At 42.4% G+C, this 26,181-nt stretch overlaps 1 protein-coding gene and 1 pseudogene across 4 annotated transcripts in view; one reads left to right on the top strand and one right to left on the bottom strand.

Moving 5' to 3' along the window:
* OCA2 (OCA2 melanosomal transmembrane protein) overlaps window positions 1-26,181 on the top strand; it is a 357,547-nt gene that overhangs the window by 201,715 nt on the left and 129,651 nt on the right. The window lies entirely within an intron of this gene.
* On the bottom strand, window positions 14,556-15,452 carry LOC108535972 (60S ribosomal protein L5 pseudogene; annotated as a pseudogene).

The raw sequence follows: 26,181 nt of genomic DNA, 5'->3' as shown, positions 1-26,181 counted from the left end.
TCTGTCTTGTGTTTCTTTTCTTTTTTTCTTTCTTTCTTTTTTTTTAGATGGAGTCTCGCTCTGTCACCCAGGCTGGAGTATAGTGGCGTGATCTCGGCTCACTGCAACCTCTGCCTCCTGGGTTCAAGCCATTCTTCTGCCTCAGCCTCCTGAGTAGCTGGGACTACAGATGCCCTGCACCACGCCCTACAAATTTTTGTATTTTTAATAGAGACGGGGTTTCATCATATTGGTTAGGCTGGTCTCGAACTCCTGACTTTGTGATCCACCTGCCTTGGCCTCCCAAAGTGCTGGGATTACAGGGGTGAGCCACTGCACCCAGCCGTATATATATATTTTTTACATAAATAAGCACATACAACTGTTTATTTTGTATCCCCTTCTTTATTACTTGAAGAATAACATAGTGTAGATAATCTTTCACATTTTGCTTTTTATTAGCTTAATGTTATGTCTTGGAAAGCACTCCTAATCAGTTCACAAAAATCTTCCCGATTCTTTTTTTATTTTATGTTATGTTATGTTATGTTATGTTATGTTATGTTATGTTATGTTATTATTTTTTGAGATGGAGTCTCGCTCTGTCGCCCAGGATGGAGTGCAATGGCCTGATCTCCCCTCACTGCAAGCTCCACCTCCTGGGTTCACGGCATTCTTCTGCCTCAGCCTCCTGAGTAGCTGGGACTACAGGCGCCGCCACCACGCCCAGCTAATTTTTTGGTATTTTTAGTAGAGACGAGGTTTCACTGTGTTTGCCAGGATGGTCTTGATCTCCTTACATCATGATCCGCCCGCCTCGGCCTCCCAAAGTGCTGGGATTACAGGTGTGAGCCACCGCGCCTGGCCTCCCTGATTCTTTTTTATATCTATATAGTACCCCATTTTGTGAATGTGCCATAGTTTATTCAATGTTCCTTCTACATACAGGCATTTAGGTTGTCTCCAGTCTTTGGTAATTACAAACAACACAACAGTGAATATTTTTGTATTGTTGGAAGTGTACCTTCAGGGTATATTTCTAGAAGTCAGATCACAGAGTCAAAGGTAAGTGCATGTTGTATTCTTTATTGCCGGATTTCCTCTGCGGGAGCTGTGCTGGGTTATACTCCCACTGGCGCTGTGTGAGCATGGCCATTTTCCTAGTCTGCCTAACAGAATGTGACGTCATAATTTTTCATTTTGTCAGTTTTATGAAAATAGCATCTCAGTGCTGTTTTCAGTTGCATTTCCTTAATGATACGTGAATTTGAACATTTTCTCAGGTTTGAAGGTCAATTTTGAATCCTTTTTGGTTAATCGTGCATTCATGTCAATGTCCTGTTTTTCGATTGCATCTTTGTTTCACAGTGTTCAAGCGTTCTTCATTTATTAGGGATATTAGCTCTTTGTGGTATAGACTGCAATTTTTTACTCCTAGTTGTTTTGTGACTTTTTATAGTATATGTTTGTTTATTTTGGTCATGGAATTTTAAAACACTTTTATGTAGACAAATTTACTAGTTATGTCTCTGGATGTTCAGTTTTATATAGAAAGGCTAAATAGAAAATCACCCATTACTTATATGCTATCTTATTTTACATTTAAATCTCTAATACATTTGCATTTTTCTTGCATATAGCGTGAAATGTGGAATCTAATTTTATTTTATGTTTCCAAATGACTACCTGCTTGTCCCAGCACCATTTATTAAACAGGACACTTGTGCTCCAGTGATTTGAGATGTCAATTTTATCCTATATTAACTTTTCACATGTCCTTGGTCCCATTTCTGAACTTCTATTATATTGCATGTCTAGTTGTCTATTAACAGACCAGCATCACATTGTTTGAGGCTTTGTAATATGTTTTAGTGTCTGGTAGGGCTAGTTATGTCCCCTTTTAATTTTCTTTTTCAGTGCTTTTTGGGATATTCTTACATATTTCTTTTTTCTTATGAGCATTAGTATCAACTTGTCTAACTCAGTTGTGAAATAGCTTCCTGACATTTTTGATCAGGATGGCATTGAATTCATACATAAATGTGGGAATAGCTGTCATCTATATATTGTTAAGTAATTTAATCTGAGAACAGGATGTGTCTTTGTATTTAATGAAGTCTAGTTTGCTGTCTTTCAGGAATGTTTTAAAATTGTGTTGTATAAATTTTGCACATTTTTTGTTAAATGTATTATAAAATATGTAATTTTTGCTGATATCATGCATGTGGTTTTCTTTGCCGGTAAGTTATCTACTGTTTATTTTTGTGTGTATGCAGAGGCCATTGGTTTTCGTAAGTTAATTTATCCTTAGTTGATATCCCCGTTTAATGTTAAATAGTAGCAGAAATAAAGGGTAAACACAGCAGGCCTATGACTGCCATCCTTAGAAAGGTCTGCTTGCCAGGTTAGTCCTTGGCTGGCATCTGGGAACTCAAATTTCAGAAGCATTCCCACCATTATCTAACTGATAAGGACAGTGTACTGTGCCTAGACTGTTTATACAAACAATTTGATTTATGCTAAACACCCGTTTTCTTTCTGGGAGTCTGGAGTTTTGGTATATGTTAGGCAGAGGGTGTGTATGTGATCAGACCCCAGTAAAAACCTGAGTCTCCAATGGGCTTCTCCGGCAGGAACATCACACACATGTTGCTACGTTTTCATCGCTGGGGAAAGATCATGCACTCTGCGAGCCTCCCATGGGAGGAAGAGCGAGAAGGAAGCCTCATGTGGACCCCTGCTCACGCGGACTCTCCCTTTGTCTTTGCCCCTTATGATCTGGCTGTGTGTCCTTACTTCACAGCTGTAATGAATGGTAGTGTCAGGTGTGCAACTGCATGCTGACACGCAGAATTCCTCTAGAACATCTCCAAGTGTCAGGATGGTCGTGGAGACTCTGACACACTGGTCATAGTGGAAATGCCTTTAGTATTTCCCTATTCAATATGATACTGGCTTTAGGATTAGGTGTATATACCTAATATAAAACTTTTTATCACATTAACAAAGTATCCACCAATTCCTACTTTCTTGAGTGTTTTAAGCATGAATGGGTGTTGAAATTTGACAAAGATTTTTTTCCCCCCAGTATTTATGGAGATCATGATATTATTTTTCTCTTAGATCTATTAATAGAGTGTATGGTACTAATGAATTTCCTAATAGTGAACCAACCTTGAATTCTGGAATGAATTTTCTTTTTAATGATTTATTATTTTCTTAGTGTGGTGTTTTGGCTAATATTTCATTTTCTATTTGGCATTGATATTTATTAGTAATTCATAATATTCATGAGTAATACTTTTCTGTAGTTCTTTTTTTTTTTTTTTTTAACTAGTCTTTACCTGGTTTAGGTATCATTGTCACACTTGCTTCATAAAAGGAGTTAGGAAAATTTACCTTCTTTTCAGTAATCTGAAATAACTTATAGATCATTGTGACTATCTGATTTTTGAGGCGTTGGTACAATTCCCCTGTGAGACTATCTTGCCCTGGTTCTTTTTTGGGAGTGGGCTAGTTATTTCTTCAATAGTTTTTTATTTCTTTGGAAATGGGTCTGTTTAAGCTTTCTAAATCAGATGGGGTCAATATTGGCAATCTGTATTTCTCTAGGGAACTATCCATTTCACCTAGGGTTTAAAATTTATTTTCACAGAAGCTTCCAAATCAGTCATTTATGATTTAAATTTTACTTGTTTCAATGATGATTTCTGTGTTGTTCTTTCTTACTTTGAATATGTGTCTTTCTCTCCCTTTCCCCTTAATCAAGTTACATTGTGGTTTGTCCATCTGGTTAATTTTTTTCAAAACAACAACCAGGAGTTGGTTTGTTAATTAATACACTGTTTTTATATTCTCTATGTCATTAATTTCTGCTTTAACTTCATTATTTCCCTGCTTTATTTGGTGGACTTTATTTTTTTCTAGTTTTTAGAATTGGAAATTTAATCTTTTTTTCAATGTTGTTATTAAATGTGTGTAATGCAATGATTTTCCTCTGATTACTGCTTTAAATGCATCCCTTAAATTTTGATATGTAGTGTTTTCATCATTTTTTAAAAATTGTAATTTCTGTTTCTATTTCCTGCAAGAATTGTTTCAATAGAACATTTTTAACTTTCCTGGTAGAAGGAGCTTTCTGTTTTTTGTTTTTCTTAGGAATTTTCTAGCTTGGTTGCATTGGCAGCAAAGAGGTTTTGTATTTCAGAATATCTCTGCTTTACGGAAGTCACTGGTTGCTATGGCTTTGATATCTGTCACCTTCCAACCATATGTGGAAAGTTGATCTCAGTGTTGGAGGTGGGGTCTGGTGGGAGGTGCTTGGGTCATGGCAGGGGACCCCTTCTGAATGGCATGGTGCCATCTTTGTGGTAATGAGTTCTCACTCTATTAGTCCCTGTAAGAGCTAGTTGTTAAAAGAGCCTGGTGCCTTCCACTCTCTTGCTTCCCCTTTTGCCACGTGATCTCAGCACGCCCTGGGTCCCTTCTGCCTTCCCCAACAAGTGGGAGCAGCCTGAGGCCCTCACCAGAAGCTGAGTGGATGTTGGAGTCAGCCTCTACTTTCAGAGGCTGCAGAACCATGAGCCAAATAAACTGTTCTTTGTAAGTTGGCTGGATTGGAATCCTTTGTTCCTTTTTTTTTTTTTTTTTTGACTTATTTTTTAAAATCCTGCTCCATTGTCATTTTGTTTATATGTTGATTTTGGAAGACCTGATGTCAGTCTGATTGTTTTGCCTGTGGCCTTGACGATTTTTATCTTCTTCCTTCAAATCTTACAGTTTTACTAGAACATATAACAGAGATTTTAGTTTTAAATATTAGCTTCACTCTACTGTTCTGTTTTTTTTCCCTTAGGGAATCCAGTAAACAAATATTATTCCTTCATTGCCTGGGTTCCATTTCCGCTACTATCTCTGCCCTTTTAATTTATCTGTTTGCTTATTCATTTTTATTCTCTCAGTTGCTTTGATATCTTTATTTAGTGACCCTTGTGATATTTTCATTTTTGTCTATTGTCTTTTGGGCATCTTTTAATTTATTTCTCATTTCTTTTGTAAAGTGATTTCTCTGAATACATAATAGTTGTTGCATATTTATGGGGGACTTGGGATGTTTTGATACAATAATATAATGTGTAATGATGAAATCAGGGTAATTAGGATATCCATAACCGGAAATATTTGTTGTTACTTGTTTTGGGAGCATTACAAGTCCTTTCTTCCAGTTATTTAAAAATATACAATAAGTTACGGTCACCCTATAGTGCTGTCAAACACTAGAACTTACTACTTCTAACTAACCCTACTTTTTGTACCCGTTAACCAGCCCCTTATTTCTGAGAAAACTTGGTTACGTCATCCTTGAGTTCAGTCCACTTTTGATTTTTCCCTGTTATTTACCCATTTCTGTTTTCTGTTTTCAAATCTCTGATTTAAGGTGGGTTTGTATTTTTAATGCTTCCTTGAGGCTTGGGTGTGGCAAATTCATTTTGAAGCGTGAGCTTGTGGTTTTCTTTTACATGCTTCACGGTGATTTTCAGAGGAGATTTTCCTTGGCTGATACGTGGGACATCTCCGCTCCTGATAGCGTTTGCACTGGCTCGTAGGTGTGACTTCATTTTTCTCTTGTTCATTTAATGCCGGTTGGGCTTGCTTGTGTTTTGTAGGATTCCCGGCGCTCTTCTGTGGGGAGAGCACAGTCCTCCGACTCCTGCCTTGCAGAACCCCACTTTTACCTACTTTGCTTTTCCACTTGACCATTGGGTTGCCCAAAGGAGCCTTCCCTTCCTCTTGGCTCTTTCCTCCCCAAGGCTGCGTGCCCCCAGATGGGCCCTCTCGGTGCTCCTGCTTCTCTCACAGCACCTCCGTGGCCCAGTTCCCCCGGCCCCTTCTGGCGGACCTCCTGATCACCTCAGCACCCCTCCATCTTCCCTTCGGGCTTCCTGTCCATTGGCTGGAAAGCTCTGTGGCTGCGACAGCAGTGAGAGAGAGAGCAGGCTGGGGGTGTGGTGGTATTTTCGCTTTTCAGTTGAGATATTTTACACTTTTGGGGTTCTTTACCTTCACATTATGTGGCAGGCGTGGCTTTGTGTAGATTTTACTTTCCTTTCTTGTTTTTTCTGTCTTTTGGGAGGAAATTTTGGGATAGAAGCAGTTATACCACTGTCATTGTACTCAGGATCCATGTTGCCAATTTTTAATTTTTTTTTTTGAGATGGAGTCTTGCTATCATCTAGGCTGGAGTGCATTGGTGCAATCTTGTGTCATTGCAACCTCTGCCTCTCAGGGTTCAGTCGAGTCTCGTGCCTCAGCCTTTCAAGCAGCTGGGATTACAGGCATGCACCACCATGCCTGGCTATATATATATCTATATATATATATTTTTTATTTTTGAGACTGAGTCTCATTCTGTTGCCCAGGATGTAGTGCAGTGATGTGATCTTGGTTCACTGCAACCTCTGCCTTCCGGGTTCAAGCAATTCTCCTGCCTTAGCCTCCTGAGTAGTTGGGATTACAGGCACCCACCTCCACGCCCAGCTAATTTTTGTATTTTTACTAGAGACGGGGTTTTGCCATGTTGGCCAGTCTGGTCTCGAACTCCTGACCTCAGGTGATCTGCCGGCCTTGGCCTCCCAAAGAGCTGGGATTACAGGCGTGAGCCACCGTGCCCAGCCCCGTGTTGCCAGTTTCTAGAACGGAACCACTGTATGTTAACAAACTGTGCCGTGGTGGCCACGGGCCTGGTTCATGGAGATTTCGGAGTCCTACCCAGGCAGGCTCGAGGGTGGGGGTGCTGGGAAGATGGGGAGTTGTTGCCAAGGGTTCTTGGCCTTGTCCTTGTCACTTTGCGACTCGGTGTTTCCCAGTTTGTGCTGGAGTATCCCAGGAGTTGGGGAGGATAGGCTGCTGGCAGTAGAAGGAACTTTGTACAGTTACCCAAGCCTGATGATCCGTGAGGGCTGAGCGGCTGCTCCATGTATCAGCCCGTGTATCCAGCCCACCCACGGCGCCGGCCCAGGGTGGACTAAGCTCCACCTTCTTCTCTGGGGCTGCCATTCTCAGCCACCCCCACACCTCCCTAGTAGAGTTCCCTGAAATTGCCCTGTTTCTGGGCCGAGGATACACCCCACACTGCGGTGTGCAGTTCCTCCATCCTCCAAAACTCATCTGAGCATCTCTTCCGGTTCTCTTAGGCCCCAGCATGGTGGGGGTTCTCTGTCCCCCAGCGCTCCCAGCCAGCAGCACTGCTCCCTTCTCCCGGATCCACCTGAATCTGCAGCAGTGGGCCCTGTGCTGGTTGTCTGGGGGCTGGGTGGGGTGGATTTTGGAGCGGGTGAGGGAGCTGAACAGCGCACTGTGCGCCGGCAACCCTTGTTGCTACTCCAGCAGTATTGTGTCTCCACAAAGGTTCGGAGGCGAAAGGAAATGAGAACCGGAGCTGTGACTTGGATTCACAGGGAAGCTGAATAAAGGGAAAGGAGAGAGTTTAAACTTATCTGCAGGCATCACGTTAAACGTAATGTTTTCTTGACAAATAGCCAGCACACTGCATTATTTTTTAAAATCCCCTCATTAAAAGCTAAGACCAATTTCTTACATATGGAAGAGTTTCTATGCTACAGGTTATTCTAATGAGAAAAAAAAAGAAAAGTGACTTGCAATACTATACAATATTATCACATGAAATATTCATGTAAAAATTCTTTTCGAACAAGAAGACACATTCTTACAGGTAAGAAATGCTATGCAGATATTAAAAATTAATTCCTGAGCACAAGAGAGTGAGCCAGGGTAATGCGAGTGCAGTTTGTCCAGAGTTTACAAGCCAGGACCTGGGGTTCCCAGGCCTTGGAGCCATCACTAAGGACCTAAGCCTCGCTCTCCACTCCCGCTAGGCCGCAGGGACCTGCTCCTGGGGGATGGAGGGTGGGAAGCAGGGGGCGAGGGGACTTCCAAGCTCCTGGGGGAAGCCCGGGACTTTCCAGTGCTCTCTTCTCAGTAATAGAAAGTGCCTCCAGGGCAAGAGAGCAAGACTCCAGTCTCAAAAAAGCAAAAAAACAAAACAAAGCAAAGAGAAAGTGCCTTCTAGAGAGTGGGTGGGAGTTGGAAGTTGCTTCAGTCTTCACTTCCATCTCCCAAGCCACACTTTCTGAGCCGGGGCCCCCTGCACAGGCGTCCTGGAGCAGGAGGGGTGGCTGGCAGTGCCAGGAGAGGAGGGCAGCTGTGGGCCCCCGGAGGCACCGTGGTGGTAGGCTTGGGCTTTCAGAGCACAACGTAACAGCTGTTTGAGAAACGGGGTGAGGACAGACGGTTGGGAATTACGCGAAAGCCTGCTTTGAAGGTTCACGGTGCTGGCGACACAAAGGTGGAGTTACTGCAGGCTTCTCCAGGTTCACAGCAGCCCAGGGGAGAGGGGGCACAAGAGCGCTGGGACGCCGCAGCTCTCAGGGCTTCTCTCAGGGGCGCAGAGGGCTCCTCTCCTTCCCCTTGAGCTCCTTCCTTGCGGGGTGACTGTCCCTTGTGGCCTCCCTGACTGGGGTGCCCTGTGGGTGCTCCCGAGGGGATAGAGGTCCGGGTGGAGGATGTGAGCTCTGCAGGCCGCCCAGCCAGCACCCACGTGCTCAGGTGCCAGCGAGGGACGCGTGTGTGCGTCAGCGTGACTTGGAGGAATGCACTGTGTCTAGAACACTCTGACTCTGTCCCTCTGCGCCTGTCCGCCTCCCCAAAGGCCAGGTCCACTGCGCGGAGTGTTTCAGCCTATGGTGCATCTCCCTGTGGCCTCCCCGCCCCCACCCTGCCGAGGAAGAGTCCCCAAAGCCTTTCCTAAATCTCCAGAGTCCGTCTGTTTCCCTGGTGGCACTTCACACTAGCTGTTTGCGTGAGGTGGGACTCGCCAGAGATGGACAGTCACCGCCAGGAGAGGCCCCTGCGTGCCCTGGGAACCTGGGAGTCCGTGCGTGCTCGGAAACGTGTAGGAGTGCAAGATCTACCATAGGTTTGACGATGTCTTTTCTTTCTTTTTAAATTAACTGAGACAACCCAAGAACTGGATTTCTTCGAATCCACCAACGTATACTTTCATTTAGAAAAAGGAAAAGCACTGACAAATACATTTAGTCAACCTATAATTATGGTATAAATAAGTTCCACTTAAATGGAATGTTCCAAGCATGATAATTTGTTGAGTAAATCAAATCACTGATACATCTTAATGCTCCTAAAGTTAGGAAATCATCTAAGCTTCATAAAAAGAAAGCATTTTATGTATTTAAATTTTCCCCAGAAGTCCCTCTTTGTTAAAAATAGAAAAACAAAACAAAACGTTTTTTTTTCATGACTTCAAATTTTGTGGATATTCTGTGCCTGGAAGGAATCACTGGGGTTTCTCCCACTTTCCACACTGTAGTTCAGGACTGCAGCCTGGAAACTGCGTGATCATGGAATTGCCATCAGAGGGAACACTGGAGGTTATTTAATCAAATCCTTTCATTTTATGAGTACATTTCAGAGGTCAGATGAGTTGAGTGGCGCCCCGCCACCCCCAGGACCCCTCTGGTCACAGTGGCTCTGGGTGGGCAACCCCAGTCCTCAGAAACCCCTGGCTCCTTGGACACAACCCACTGAAGCCTTGTGTCCCCAGCCTCACACGGCTGCCCTGGATACTCAGGCCAGCAGCGCCCTATTGGGTTGAACAGTTGTGACCTGCTAACCCTCAAGGGCTTACGTCCGGGGACTTATATGTGCATGTATTTCCATATCATCATGAAAAACCCTGTGCAATGTTACATTGTATATGAATAGGCTGTCATCAGCTTTTCCCCTTTTGTTGACATTTAGGCTACTGTCTATGTTTTTCCTCCTGAAATGGCCATGTAAAGAACATCTTTGAGCGCTGGGTGATGACTATTTTTCACCCTTCTTGCTAGGTAGGGTCTTTCTCAGGAAAGAAAGAGATTATGTGCTCAAAGGTCAGGTTTGGGGAAAGAATGGGTGTGCTGAACTCCTGAAGAAGATAGGAGGTGACCTCGTGGGCCTAAGAGGTGAAGGGGAGATGGGAGCTGCAGCTCCAGCAAGGGCTGTCCAGCCGTGGATTGTAGGAGGGGCTGCCCTCATCACCTGTGGCCTGGCCAGAGGAGCCAGGAGATTCAGTGACCTTGTTCCTCCCACCCATCGAGTCCTGCCAATGTCTCCCATTGGCCAGACTTACCTGGATTCCAGAAGACGGGATTGCTGCCAGCAGCAGGGCTGAGGAGAAGGCCAGGGGCAGGACTAAAGGGCCATGAGGGATAGCCCCAGACAATCCTCCACTTGTGCCTGTTAGGATTTTAAAAACATCTTTTATCCAGTCCAAGAGAAAAATCGCTTGTTCCCAAAACAAGAGCTGCACAATATCCCATCAGCTACTGTGTGATATGGGGTGATGTTGGTTCAGTAACACCTGAAACTTAAAATGTTAGCTATCACTGTTCGCTATCCCAGTGCTCTTCATAGATGACAGTGGACAATAAATGGGGGAAGAGAAGCAACAAAATACCGTAAAACAGACCTGCTGTAGCCCCAGCTTCCAGAGCTGATTCTGAAGTCTGAATTGTTAGTTAACTCACTTCTCTAATGCCACGTTCCCCTGGCCTCTGCCACAACTTAAGATATGTGGTTTTTATCTACTGTTGGGGTGACCCACACCTTCATTCTTACAGGACCCGAGACCTTGGTGTTGTGTCTGTACTGGAGTGCCAAGGTGTATATGAACTGGCACTACTGGAATGCAACTGGAATGCAAGGAGGCACGCCTGTGAATGCCCAGCTCCCGGAGAGTTCTTCCCAGAGTGAGGAGGCAGCAACCCAGCTCCCTCTGAGAATTGAGATCAGTCATCTTGGACAGTAGAGGGACTCTCTTTGTCTGCTTGATGGTCACAAGGCGTGGAGCTTCACATGGCCAGGGAGGACTCTCAGCTTCCAATGAAATGCTGACACCTGATGTGATACCTTGGTTCTTGTCTTCTTGGTTTAAGAGAATTTAAACAAGACACACATAGCAAAAGAAGTGCAGCATGGAGTATTGCAAAAGAAAAAGAATACATTGAAAGTTAGGTGCAGAATAGACAGGACACCCTGAGAGAGAGAGAAATTCAGGATGGGCTGCTCATAAGGATGAGACAGCAAAGACCGGCGCTAGGGAGGCTCCCACTGTGGGAGTCTTACCCGATTATTTATAAGGAGGTGGGAGAGGTGTTGCTGGTAAGAATGTTCTGGGTGGTCCTCTGGATGCACATGCGCAGTAGCTGTACATGCTTGTTCGTATATCATACGTCTCATTAGCATCTTAAATCTCCACCCAGGGGTATGTTTTTTGCTGTTCTAATGAGGACGGGTAAGGTCAAAGTGCATATGCTCTCTAGAGGGGAAAGTTCCTACTGGAGATAGCTTTGCTTCAATAGCTCAATTACAATGCCAATGCTGAGGCTTATTGTGTTGACTGCACGGTCACCATGGTTGCCTCATCCTGAGAACATGGTCGCTGCCTTGACTGCCTATCCTGCCTCAGGTAATAAAGGTAATGGTACCAGTTATGTTTCCTTGGATATTAGGACCTGCAAATCCACTGAACTCAAGATTATTAAGACAGGGGTAAAAAATTCCTGAAGTGGGTCACTGAGTGTAGTAATAAGGGAGGGAGTGCTCCTATCTCCCTCCCTTGTTTCCCACACCCATGCTTCCCAGTGGTCTGTGACGGAGACAGTGACATTCACTGGTAATTTGTTTAAGCACATACTGCATGCCGTAGGGTGGCACGCCAACGTTGCAGACTTTGGGATTGCAGCAAATCGTACCTCTGAAGCTTTAGCAGGCCACTGTTCTGTCAAGTCAGCTGCTTCTGGGTAATGAAGCATATGGTGCCACCAGTGATTCTGGCGTGATACACTGCCTTCGCTGTAGAATAAGCTCCTTGTCAAAGAAACTGAGTGAGAAACCCAGGGCTGGAAAAGGAATTCTGTATCACTGAATGATGGGGCTAGATGAAGCTAGAAAGAAAGAAAGGGAAATCCTTATTTGTAAAATGGTTCCAACATGTCTAACCTAATCATAAGATTTCTAACCTAATCATAAATTTCTAACATAATCACAAGAGCCCTTGTGATTGGCTTGCGCCCACCTCTATTGGTTAGGATAATTTCCTCAGCTTAATCACTTCAGCAAGTCCCTATTATCGTGTGTGTTCATCTCCTATTGCTGCATAAATTAACCGGAATTGAGTGGCTTAACCCAACTTTATTCTCTTACAGTTTTGGAGGTCAGAAATCTAAATTCAATCTATTAGAGAGGGCTGTGTTACTTCTGGAGACTTCAGAAGAAAATAATATGATTTTTCTTCTTTAGCCTTTTGATATGGTAGATTACATTGATTAATTTTCAAATATTGAGCCAACCATGCACACCGGAAATCAGTCCCCCTTGGTCATGGTATATGATTATTTTCACATATTCATGGATTCAGTTTGCTAACATTTTATTGGGGATTTTTGCGTCTAAGTTCATGAGATACACTGATCTGTAGTTTTCTTTGTGCTAGCTTTATCTGATTTTGGCTTCATAAAATGAGTTGGAAAGTGTTCCTTCCTGTTTTATTTTCTGAAAAAGATTATATAGAATTGATGCTAGTTCTTTACACGTTCAGGAGAATTTTTGTTGTTGTTGTTTAAGGTTTGCTGGGATAATTTTATTAAGAGATGAATATGTATTTTTTAGCAAGGTAAAAAAATACAAATAATAATAACAACCCTTCTGTTCACAAATATCCCTTCAGGTGAAAACATTGGAAGTCACAACAATTTAAAGAACGTGGCCCAAATAAAGCCCAAGTATTTTTTGCACACATTTATTTATTTTACCTACCATATGATCCATAATTCAACTTTGTATTCAGTTGCTGGCTTTATTAGTCTGTTCTCATGCTGCTGATAAAGACATACCCGAGATAGGGAAGAAAAAGAGATTTAATGGACTTACAGTTCCATGTGTCTGGGGAGGCCTCACAATCATGGCAAAAGACGAGGAGAAGCAAGTTACATTTTACATGGATAGCGGCAGGCAAAGAGAGCTTGTGCAGGAAAACTCCTGTTTTTATAACCATCAGATATTCTGAAATTCATTCACTATCACGAGAACAGTGCAGGAAAGTCCCATCCCCATAATTTAATCACCTCCCACCATGTTCCTCCCATGACTTGTGGGAATTGTGGGAGTTACAATTCAAGATGAGATTTGGGTGGGGACACAGCCAAACTGTATCATTTCACCCCTGGCCCCTCCCAGATCTAATGTCTGTACATTGCAAAACCAATCATGCCTTCCCCACAGTCCCCCAAAGTCTTAACTCATTTCAGCATTAACTCAAAAGTACACAGTCCAATGTCTCATCGGAGACAAGGCAAGTCCCTTCCGCCTATGAGCCTGTAAAATTAAAAGCAAGTTAGTTACTTCCTAGATATAATGGGGGTACAAGCATTAGGTAAATACAGCCATTTCAAATGGGAGAAGTTGGCCAAAACAAAGGGGCTACAGGCCCCATGCAAGTCCAAAATCCAGCAGGGCAGTCAAATCTTAAAGCTCCAAAATGACCTCCTTTAACACCATGTCCCACATGTGGGTCACGCTGATGCAAGAGGTGGGCTCCCATAGTCTTGGGCAGCTCTGTCCCTGTGGCTCTGCAGGGTACAGCCTCCCTCCCTGCTGCCTTCATGGGCTGGGTGAGTGTTGAGTGTCTGCGGCTTTTCCAGGTGCGCAATGCAAGCTATCAGTGGATCCACCATTCTGGGATCTGGGAGCTTCTCACAGCTCCACTAGGCGATTGCCCAGTAGGGACTACTCTGTGTAGGGGCTCTGACCCCACATTTTTCTGCTGCACTGCCCTAGCAGAGGCTCTTCATCAGGGCCCCGCCCCTGCAGTAAACACCACCTGGACATCCAGGTGTTCCCATACATCCTCTGAAATCTAGGTGGAGGATTCCAAACCTCAATTCTTGACTTCTGTGCACCCGCAGGCTCAACAGCACGTGGAAGCTACCAAGGCTTGGGGCTTCCACCCTCTGAAGCAAGAGCCCAAGCTTGACCTTGGCTCCTTTTAGTCATGACTGGAGTGGCTGGAATCCAGGGCACCAAGTCCCTAGGCTGCACAGAGCAGGGAGGCGCTGGGCACCACCCAGGAACTTTATTTTTCTTTTAGGCCTCAGGGCCTGTGATGGGACCTGCTGCCAAGAAGATTTCTGACATGCCCTGGAGACATTTTCCCCATTGTCTTGGGAATTAACATTCGGCTCCTCATTGCTTATGCAAATTTCTGCAGCTGGCTTAAATTTCTCCTCAAAAAATGAGATTTTCTATTCTATTGCATTGTCAGGCTGCAAATTTTCTAAACTTTTATGCTCTGTTTTCTTTTTAAAACTGAATACCTTTAACGGAACCCAAGTCACCTCTTGAATGCTTTGCTACTTATACATTTCAGTTTTTTTTTTTTTTTTTTGCTGTCAATAGTGTATTGTATTCATCTGAAAAATCCTCATGGAAAATTGTTTGGTTTAGCTCTCAGAAACCAACTTCTGAGCTCTGAGGAGACTTGCGTTCTTTTGAGCTACTCAATCTTTCTTTTGAGCAAGGGACATTTGGGACAGTTCTGCTTCCTCTTAACTTTTTTCTGGGGCTTCTTCTCCTAGACGGGATTCTCTCTTATAGCAACATGAGCTTTCTTATACATCTTCTCCATCATGTCTGTAGTTACACTGTTCTTCCTGTATTGAAAGAACTGTTTCTTGTAAGCATCTTCATCTTCCTCCATTAAGCAGCACATGTAATCTGCAACATTCTGGCCCATGATGTGCTTCCGGTGTACTTCTACACTAAATTCCTTGCTTTCAGAACCATAACCGGGAATCGTTTCGTACTGTGATGGATAGACAAGCTTCTATCTACAGCTCTCTTCAGGGCACCAAAAACTTTATGGCCACTGGTAGTCCTGGCAAGGCCCGCATCCAAATAGCAGGTAAAGACACTTGGCTGACCAACAATGCTTTCCACATTGTATTCATCGCCAGTCACCTCTACTTGGCCTTCATAGATCTTTTCCATGCCAAACCCATTGAGAAGCCTGCAGACCAGCAGCAGGCCAGTGCCATATACTGCAGCATAATTGGTCAGGCCAACCTTCAAACCGTATTTTCGTAGTTCCCACGCATATGCTGTGCAGACTATCATATCCCCTTCTGTATGAGCATAAGCAACCTGACAAATAATATCTCTGTGTGTTACACGAACTGTCATCCTGCATTTGGGTGTGTGATGTTTATTTTTATCCTGTATCACCAAGCATTTCCAAGCATAATACTCAGTTTTACCCTCTTGTCGTCTTCTAAATTTCACTTGATCTGTCTTAAAGTAGGCTTTATTCTTAACAACTTTACAAACCCCATCCTGTGGAACAGAGACCCCCATCCATGGATCAACAGAGACCTGCCCTGCTTAGAAATTTCTTCCTCCGGATACCCTAAGTCATCTCTGTGAAGTTCAAAGTTCCACAAATCTCTAGGGAAGGGGCAAAATGCCACCAGTCTCTTTGCTAAAACATAAGAAGAGTTACCTTTGCTCCAGTTCCCAGCAAGTTCCTTATGTCCGTCTGAGACCACCTCAGCCTGGACTTTATTGTCCATATCACTATCAGCATTTTGGTCAAAGCCGTTCAACAAGTCTCTAGGAAGTCCCACACTTCCCCACGTTATTCTGTATTCTGAGCCCTCCAAACTGTTCCAACGTCTGCCTGTTCCCCGGTTCCAAAGTCGCTTCCACATTTTCAGCTATCTTTTCAGCAGTGCCCCGCTCTGCGGGTACCCATTTCCTGTATTAGTCTGTTCTCAGCCCCGCTCTGCCGGTACCCATTTCCTGTATTAGTCTGTTCTCAGCCCCGCTCTGCGGGTACCCATTTCCTGTATTAGTCTGTTCTCACACTGCTAATAAAGACACACCAGAGACTAGGTTCTGGGTCCAGTGGTGTATCACAGTCACCGTTTGTGGCAGGTTTCAGTCAAAAAAGGAGAGTCACAGCAGCTGGGCGATGGATACACAGACAGGTCCTAATGCTTCCCATAGGCAGGACCCAGCAAGGAGAGTTACATCACCTACAGAAGACCCAGGAATTTCTTCCTTTCTCTAAGTCTAGCTACAAGTGCCAGCATCTCTCTTATTGGCTGGTTTATGGTATGAGTGTCATTATCACAACTCTGAGCTGGGCTAAAGTGTATGTCACAATCCAACCTTAAAGATGCAAGGTCCAGGCAAAAGGTGAGTGTTACGTCGTCTAGGTGCTGAGTGCAGTGATGCATCACACTCCTTTTGTGGTAGGGTGCAGGCTGAGGAAGCGTCACGTGACCTTTGGACTGGGGCCAGGCAGAAAAGTCAGGTCACTCAGGCTCTGGACAGAGGCGTATGCCACAATCACACATCATTTGGGTGAGGCCCCGTCATGTATCACAATGCCACCTGTGGGCAGCACCAAGGCTGGAAAAGAGAGTCACGTTTTCAAGGTGTAGAGTCAAACGATATGTCACAGTCTCATCGGTGGACAGGGCTGAGGCAGGAGAGTCAAATCACTAAGATGCTTAGCAGATGCACACAACCACACCTGGCTGTATGGCTGCTGTCTCCTCACTCTGCATTCCAGGGCTCTGCTCTTTCCTTCAAAAAGGTCACCAGGTTTAGCTTGGAGACAGCAAGACCCAGAGATCAGGTTTCCGTCCTTCTTTTAAACCACATCTTTATACAAATCCTGCTAAGCAGGGTTCTAGTATTTCTACTCCTCCAGAGAGAATTCTATGGCCACATTCCTGAATGTAAACAGTTTCATTTCCCAGCTTTCAGGATGTCCTGGCATCTTAGCTATGCGTCTCCCAGGACCTGCAGATCACAGGGCAACAGAGGTTGTGACAACGTCACGGGGGCTCCGGAGACGGCGGACGCGGAACAGTGGAGATGAATCCCAAGCTCTGCTGGGAGTGGGAGACAAAGGCCCAGTGGAATTTTCTAGTGAAACCAGGAGTCTGGAATCTTTTTTTAAAAGGAAACTTTTAAATTAATAATTCAACTTCTTTCATGGCTAAAGGGCTATTCAGATTATAGATTTTATCTATGTTTTCATACTTTGTGTTTTTTGAGGAATTGGTTTCTTTTTAGTTGCCAAATTTGTGAGTATAAAGTTGTTGATAATATTCCTTTATTATCATTTTAATGTCTGAAATATATGTAGCAAAATTTCCTATTTCATTCCTGATATTGGTGATTTGTGTCTCTCTCCTTTTATTTTTGGTCAGTCTTTTTAGAAGTTTGTCCATTTTACTGATTTTACCCAAGAAACAGCCTTTTCTCCTTTGATTTTCGTTGGTATTGTCCATATTAACTCTCTAGATTTCTTCTATGATCTTTATTGTTTCTTTCCTTGAGCTTTCTTTTGGGGCATTTTACTCTTTTTGGCTAGTGTTTTTGAGGTAGGAACTTAGATTATTGATTTGAGATTTCTTTTCTTTTCCAGTGTTAACATTTGGTGTTATCAAGTTTTATCGCAGTGGTATTTCAGTTGCACCCTGTATGTTTTTATGTGTTGCATTTTCATTAAAATTCAGTTCTCTATATTTTAGAATTCACTTTGAGACGTCTTCATTGACCCATAGACTATTTAGAAGTATGTTGGTTAATTTCCATGCATTTGAAGATTTTCTATTCTTTTGTTTCTAACTTTATTCTGTGATAGTTGAAGAACATACTCTGTATGAGTTTGTTTTTTTACATTTGTGGAATTTTGTTTTATGATCCAGAATGTGATATATCTTGGTAAATCTTTCATGGGAACTTGAAAAAACTGTATTCTCCTGTTTTGGGGTGAAGTGTTTTGTATGTGAATTAAATCCCTTTGGTTCAGTGTCGTTTAGTTCTTCCATATTTTCAATTATTTTCTGTGTAGCATTTCTATTAGTTTCTGGGGGTGAGTTATTTATGTTCCCAATTATAAGCATGAATTTGTTTTTTCTTTCAGCTGTAGCAGTTTTTTGCTTCATGTATTTTACTGCTCTGTTGTTTGGTGCATACATATTTAGAATTGTTGTATCTTCTTGGTGGATTGACCTATTTATCATTATTTAATAATTTTCTTTCCCTCTAGTAATTTATTTTGAAGTCTACTTAGCTGATATTAATATAGTCACTCTTGCTTAAATTTTTTTGTGTGTGTGTAACATATCTTTTCCAGCATATAGTTGGGTTATTTTTTCAATCCTTTCTGCCAGTCCCTGTATTTTGATTGATATGTTTAGAAAACGTACATTTAAGGTAATTATTGATATGTTATTGCTTAATTATGCCATTTCAATTACAGTTGGTCTTTCATATCCATAGATTTTGCATCCATGGGTTCAACCAACTACAGATAAAAAAAAAATCCCACAAAGTTCCAAAAAGTCAAACTTGAATTTTCTGTGCACTGACTATTATGTTGAGTCCATGCAAGTGATGAGATGCGTAGGCATTGTGTTAGGTACTATAAGTAATCTAGAGATGATTTAAAGTGCACAGAAGAATGTGCATAGGTTATATGCAAATACTATGCCCCTTTAAATAACAGACCTGAACATCTATGGAGTTTGGCAGCCACAGAGGTCCTGGAACCAGTTCCCCGTGGATACTGAAGGATTACTGATCTATTTTCTGTTTGTTTCCAGTTTCCAGTGCATAACTATGTTTCTTTTGTCTTGACTTTCTGTGTGTTACTTGAACATTTTTTACATTATATTTTGATTCATTTGTAGTATTTTTTAGTGTTTCTCTTTGTGTAGTTTTGAAGTGGTTTCTCAGAGGACTACAGTATACATACATGACTTACTAGAATTACCACTTTGAATGAAGTGTGAAAATATCACTTCCATTAAGATTTCTTTATCTTTTCTTGAGTATTAGATGGCAACATAATTTTTGTTTAAAACATCAAATTGATCTATAAAACTCATGGGGAAAGGAGTAATCTGTTGTGTGTACACATTTCTGCTTTTTCTGTTCCTTTTGCTTCCTGATGCTCCAAAATTTGTCTTTCTTTTTTCTTTTTCTTTTTTTTTTGAGATGGAGTCTCACTCCATCTCCAGGCTGGAGTGCAGTGGCGCAATCTGGGCTCACTGCAACCTCCGCCTCCCAGGTTCAAGTGATTCTCCTGCCTCAGCCTCCCAAGTAGCTGGGACTACAGGTGCATGCCACCATACCCAGCTAATTTTCTATTTTAGTAGAGACAGGGTTTCACCATGTTGGCCAGGATAGTCTCGATCTCTTGACCTCGTGATCCGCCTGCCTTGGCCTCCCAAAATGCTGGGATTACAGTCGTGAGCCACTGCCCTAGCCTGTTTTGTTTTTTATAATTTTCTTTATGTTTGAATAACTTCTTTTAGCCAACCTTTAAGGGTAGGTCTGCTGGTAAAAAAAGTTCTTTTACTTTTTCTTTATCTGAGAGTGTATTTATTTCCTCTTTATTCCTCAAGGATAGTTTCACTGGATATAGAATGTATGGTTGACAGTGCTTTTCTTCAATACTTGAAAAATGTTGTACCATTTCCTTCCATCTCTCCTGGTATCAGAGAAGAAATTTGCTGCCATTTGAATTTGTGTTTCCCTGTAGGTAATGCATAGTACTTTCTGGCTGCTTTTAATGTGTTTTTTTTTTTTTTTTTTTGTCTTTAGTTTTTGAAAGTTGATGATTTGTTTTGATATGGATTTCTTTGGGTTCATCCTGTTATCCTGTTCCTGGGGCTTGTTCATCTTCTTGAATCTGTAGGTTTGTGTCTTTTGCCAAATTGGGAAAATTTCAGCCTTTATTTCTTAAAGTACTTTTGCAACCTCATTCTAATTCTTTTCTCCTTCTAGTACTCCAGTGACATGAATATTAGATTTTAAAATAGTCCTACAGTTCCCTGAGCCTCCATTCCACCCCTGTCCTTTTACAAAATATGTTTTCTCTCTGCTGTTTAGATTGGGTGACTTTTATTGATTTACTCTCAAATTCACTGATTCTTTTCTTTATTATCTCTACTATTGAGTGCATATCAAGAGGCTTTAACAAATTCTGTTGTTATATATTTTAGATCTATCATTTCCATTTGGTTCTTTTTTGTATATCTTTTGTTTCTTCCCATAGTTTCTCATTTTTCACTTGTTTCAAGAGAAGTTGTAGCTGATTGTTGAGACATTTTTATGAAGGCTGCTTTAAAATCTTTTTTAGATAATCCGACATCTGATATATCTCAGTGTGGACATCAGGTGATTGTGTTTTCTCATTCAAGTTGTGATTTTCTCGGTTTCTGATATGACAGGCGACTTTTGATTGTATCCTGGATGTTTTATCGATTATTTTAGGATACTCTGAGTCATAAATAACTGTTTTATTTCAGCAGGCAGTCAACATGTTTAAGTTTAGCACACAGGTTATGGACTATTTACGTAGTCTGCCGTTCAAATGAAGATTTAATTTTCAGAGATCTTGCAGTGCTACTTTGATCTGTTTGGTTTCTCCAGTGCTGCTGGGTGCTGCCTTGGGGGCTGGAAGGGATTTCCCCAGGCTGGGCTGCCCAGATGTCTCTTCCTGTGGAGAGGAGTTTCAGGTCTGCAGAAGTGAAGAGGCTTCCATGGCTAAGTGTTTGTTGAGATGGCATCCCCCTTCCTGTGGGAACCTCAGAACATTCCATGAGCCGTGTGCTGTAGTAGGACACCATAGCACATGGCTCTTGACCTGGGTGTCTCTGGGCCTGAGATCCCAGGTGTGAGGTGCAGTGGGGTCCCTTCTCAGGTTCTGTCCGCTCACCAGGTATCTCTTTGTAGGGGATGGGGTGCCTCCCATGGTTACCTTTGCTGGCAGGGCTTTTATTAATCTTACTTGCCAGGGGGGCATGTTCCCCTGGTATATTTTCATCCAAGGGAGGAACAAGCCCACCTAGCTGTCTTCTCTTGCTATGTTGGGAGTTGGTCTGGAAATGCTGATTTTGAGGGACGAAATACACCCTGCAGCTGTGCTGTTCCCATTTTCCTGGGCTCCTGTATTAGTCCATTTTCACGTTGCTAATAAAGACATACCGCAGACTGGGCAATGTACAAAAGAAAGAGGTTTAATGGACTTTCAGTTCAACATAGCTGGGGAGGCCTCATGATCATGGCAGAAGGCAAGGAGGAGCAAATCACATCTTACATGGATGGCAGCAGGCAAAGAGAGAGAGAGAGAGAGCTTGTGCAGGGACACTCCCATTTTTAAAACCATCAAATCTCATGAGACTTACTCACTATCATGAGAACAGCTGGGAAAGAGCAGCCCTCCATGATTCAGTTATCTCCCACCAGGTATCTCCCACAGCAGGTGAGAATTATGGGAGCTACCAGATGAGATTTGGGTGGGGACACAGAGCCAAACCATTATCAGGTCCCAAACCAGTTTCCTCTCTTACTGCAGCCTTTCAGAATTCTCCTTTACTTGCCTCTTGCTTTATTCCCAGGGTTTATAGGTGTGCTTGGCAGCAGTAAGCAGGGAGTTTGGGGTCTCTGTCATTTTGTCTGGACTGGAAGTTCCCTGGAATTGCCCATTTGTTTATTTTTAATCTCTGTCATTTTGTTTTTAATTTGTTTCTAGTAGAGAACATATAATTGGACCTAATTTTAAAATATTCGCTGTGATGCCTTATATTCGCTATGTTGTATTTCCTTGATACGTCCTCTTCCCATGTGCTGATGTTGTATATTGTTAAAGTTTATTTGCATCTATTTTTTCAGTGTTTTAAGTTATAAATAATAGTTGCGTTCTCTTAATTGTTAGCTGAAAAATTTGCAAAATCATATTTAAACCTGCCTTTGTAAATACTAGGAGTAAAACAAGAGTTGCCATGCATTTCAGGGTTCTGCTAGAGATTAAGGAGCCTTATTGGCTTCTCAGCAGGCTTTTGGATTGAGAACCTTGAATGAGACACAGCTTCCTCTTTTTCCTTGGGATGTTGAAAAGTTAGACCTAAAGGGCTTTTGGTGCTTTTGATAATAGCATGTTGTCCTTGTTTCACTTGGAATAAAATCTAGAGCCTCAACCATGACTCGTAAAGCCACAAATGAGCTGGCTGCAGCTGCCACTTACACGTAATTTCCTGCCACAGGGGCTGGACCCCAGACACAGTGGCCTTCTTGCTAGGTGAACGTACATTTGTACTTGTCTCCTGTACCTGGGATGCTCTTCCCAAGCATGCTGGAGGCTGGTTCACCTCTCTAGTGTCTCCTCAAGTATCCATCCTCAGGGCAGCCTTCCCTGGCCCTGCGGAAGGAGTTCTTCCATCATTGCTGACTACTTTCCTGTGTTCCTTTCCTTCTAACAGTATTATCTATGACATGTTGTAATAATGCTCTAATATATATGTGTGGCAAATAAATGAACATATAAACTTTTCCTCTGTCTCCCCTCACCAGAATATAAGCTCTAGGAGATCAGCAAATGTGTGTCTATCTTGGTCACTGTGGAATCCTCAGTGGTCCCGACAGTGCTGCCACATAGTAAGCACTCAATACTCATCAAACAAATAAAGGAGTGAATGGAGACTAAGCAATATGGGATGCTGGCTCATGAGGACTGCACGTTTTTGAAATACATGTACTTATATTTAGAAATCAAACCGTGTATCAAGTGGTGTAAGTCATTCATCATAATTTTCACAGGTTCTGTGGGGAGAGTGGTTCTCGCATGGATTCATCTAAGAAGGCTTCTTGCGAGGATATTTTAATCAGAATCGTAAGCTGAGAAGAAAGAGACAAAGACAACTTTGTTATTTCTCAGCGGTGTTAGGAAGCTTTGGGGATTTCTTGGTTCCTAAGTGATGAATTCTCCATGTAGGCCTGTTCATGCCTTTGTGTTCATTTCCTCCTTTGGGTGTGAAGGGGATTTGGAAAGCCTTCCCATGGGTCTGGATTTATTTGTGTCTCTGCCAGTGGGACATCTTTAGCCATGCCAAGACTCTGTCATTGAAAGTAAGAATAGTGCTAATAATAGGCAGGATAAAGGCTTTAATTTATAGGTTGCTTATAATAATTTCATGTTAATAGTTGATAACTCTTGCCAAATCCTAAATCAGTCTTCCCTGCTGCCTTCCAAGTTCTTCTTGGCTAGCTGTCATTTCTGATGTATGTATGTTATTTTTCGATATTAGTTACCTTTTCTCATAAACTATAGGGCTTATAACGTAAGTCATGTAACTTTTATATTCTTAACTGTCTTGAGAAATGTTAAGATCCAAGAAATGACATAATGTAAAAGAGTGAAAGAAAGTTCACTCACTGCAAAGCTTAATCACAGGAATGCTGGTGGAGGGCACGGTTGCCCTCATGTGCTCTACCCCACAGAGGCGGAGTGGCCACCAATCTGCACAGTCGCTAAGTTCACAGACACTAATGACTCATTCTTCTTGCCTTTGGGGAAATAAACAACAAAAAGAGAAAACACTCCCTTAGCAGTAAAACTAAGCAAATGAGAACACAAAATGAAACTAAACAAAAGGTACATATCGCTATCAAAATCCCCCCAAAATAAATTGTATTTTCTTCCTTTTATTTAGTGCTTTTCAATAATGATTCAAGTCACTTCTAATGTCTCTTTTTCATGGAATACAAAATAGGATTAGTTTTAAATTACAGATGATTCTAAATGGATCTGATACCAATGTGAATGAGCAACGTAACAAGAAGTTTATTTTTAGAACGAGAGTGGCCACCTAGCTTTTCTGCCAGGCATATAAACATGAGGGTCATTTAACTTGCTTTCTCTTGTATCTGAGTCTTTAAAGAAGTGCTGCCTTGCAAACAGAATCATTAGTAAGTTTACTGGGAAGATGCATGCATAATTTTGGAGGAAAATTTACACACAGGCATTTTCATTTTTATTTTTACTTTATTTATTTATTTATTTATTTATTTTGAAACAGAGTCTCACCCTGTCACTGAGGCTGGAGTGCAGTGGTGTGATTTCAGCTCACTGCAACCTCTACTCCCCGGGCCCAAGTAATCATCCCACCTCAGCCTCTGGAAGAGCTGGGACTACAGGCGTGCGCCACCATGCCTGGTTAATTTTATTTTTTTGTAGGGACAGGTATTGCCACATTGACCAGGCTGGTCTTGATCTCCTGAGCTCAAGTGATCCGCCCATCTTGGCTTCCCAAAGTGCTGGGATTACAAAAGTGTGAGCCACCACACCTGGCCCATTTTTAGTTTTAAGTGTCTGCAGCAAAGATGATTTATAATGAGCTTCTTACTAATTTTGATAGTCTTTCTAACCTTGCTCTGACATTCTCCAAAGATAATATTGTAAGTCAAGTTCATTTAAAATATTCGATTATATTTGAAATGTTTGTGAAAATTGCTAAATATGTCAGCTGTTAAACATGTAAGAACTTTCAATATGTTTTAGAGATTCAAAAAAATCAGGTGTTTCTTTTTGCTCCGGTCAGATTATGATGGAGGTGATTTTAAAATGAAACAGGACATCATGAGCGGAAGCATCAGCACAGAAAGGCAGGCTGCAGGGCATCCGATAAAAGGAAGCCCAGAGATCCCAGGGACTGTCTACCTGACTTCCGAGATATCAGCCTGCTTGTACCTCTGCTGTGGTACACCTGATGATCATGGAGACTGTTCAGGTTCTCAAATGCTGGCTGGAGGCAGGCAGACCTGCGCCCTTTCCTCCTTATCCAGAGTTGTGTGGTGCTCGCTGATCTCCCTTACCCTGATGAGGGCTCTGCAGGGGGTGTGAGGTCCCAGGACCCTAGGTGGTCGGTTGGGGAGGACTGGATGCAGGAAAAGTAGCTGACTTAATTTATTTTAAAATTTAGATATTGGCAGAAAAAGAGTATTTTAACCCGGTGTCATAATGAGAGAGAATGTTGAATTCCAGTCTGCTAAGGGCGTGTAAACCTCTGAAGTTCACACCTCCCTCTGATTACAAGAACACTGGACAAAATCAACTACATATGGACTCTGAAAATATAAACAGGTGGATTGTGGAGAATGTCAAAACCTGCAGAAGGCACCCTCTCAGGGTGGTTTTCCTGTTTTCTTCTCTCCTGGATTCCTCCCTAGAGCCCGCTTTCATCATGTAGTGGCATGGTGGCATAGACAGACAGTACTCCAGTAGCAACCCTATCTTTTGGCCCAGAGGACTCAGAGAGAGTAGCACCTGCAGGCCAGGGAGTGTGGGGGAATCCCAGAAGAGAGAGCCAGAGAAGCCCCCCAGTTCTGTTCATGAACTTGCACTAGCCTCAGCCTATTTCAGCACAACGCCATCTGGGGACAGACTCAGACCAGCGCAGCAAAGGCCCAGAGGACTGACTGATGACTCGCTGAGGTGAGGACCATCCATACAGGTCTCTGACTGACTCTGGAATGGTGTATATACTAGGCAGGCATGAAGCAAGATGGCAAGGCTTAGAGAAGTCAACTGAGATTCGAAGCATCTGCACAAGCGTGTGGCTGACTACTGGGTGATACACGCGTGAAACAGGCCCGAACGATCACAGGAAATTTGAATTTGAACCACTTCCCTTGGAAAGTGCGACAGAAATTGTGGTCGGAAGCTAATTAGCTTATAAGTAAAAAATTTAATAATCTCCAGAAGATTAAAACAGAATCCAGAGTTTACGTATTTTAACATTGACAGTATCCAGGAGACAGTACCAAAGGACTCAGTGTACAATGAATAAGAAAATAGGAAAATGACAGTCATCAGATACCAAACCTGAGAGGACCCAGATACTGCAGTGACCAAAGAATTTAAAGTAGCTTTCATAACTATGATCAATGAGGTAAAGAAAATGCACTTGAAATGAATGAAAGGATGAACGTTCTAAGGGGAGAATAGGAATTATACCAGAAAATCTAATACAAAGATTAGAAATTAAAACTACAATACCTTAAATAAAAAAGAGTTGCTTGATGAGTTCAGTAGTGGAATGACTATGACAGAGGAAAGAGTCAGTGAACTGAAATAGATCAATATAAATTATCCAATCTAAAGAACTTAGACAAAATTTTTTTTGCATTGCTAGAGTTCCTAAAGCTGTGGAACAAGACCAAAAATTGGAGTTTCACTGAATAATAAGAAACTCGCTCAAAACCACA

The sequence above is a fragment of the Rhinopithecus bieti genome, unplaced genomic scaffold, assembly GCF_001698545.2.
Source record: "Rhinopithecus bieti isolate Rb0 unplaced genomic scaffold, ASM169854v2 scaffold_13247, whole genome shotgun sequence".
In the NCBI taxonomy this organism is placed as follows: domain Eukaryota; kingdom Metazoa; phylum Chordata; class Mammalia; order Primates; family Cercopithecidae; genus Rhinopithecus; species Rhinopithecus bieti.
This window is presented reverse-complemented; position numbering and strand designations above follow the sequence as displayed.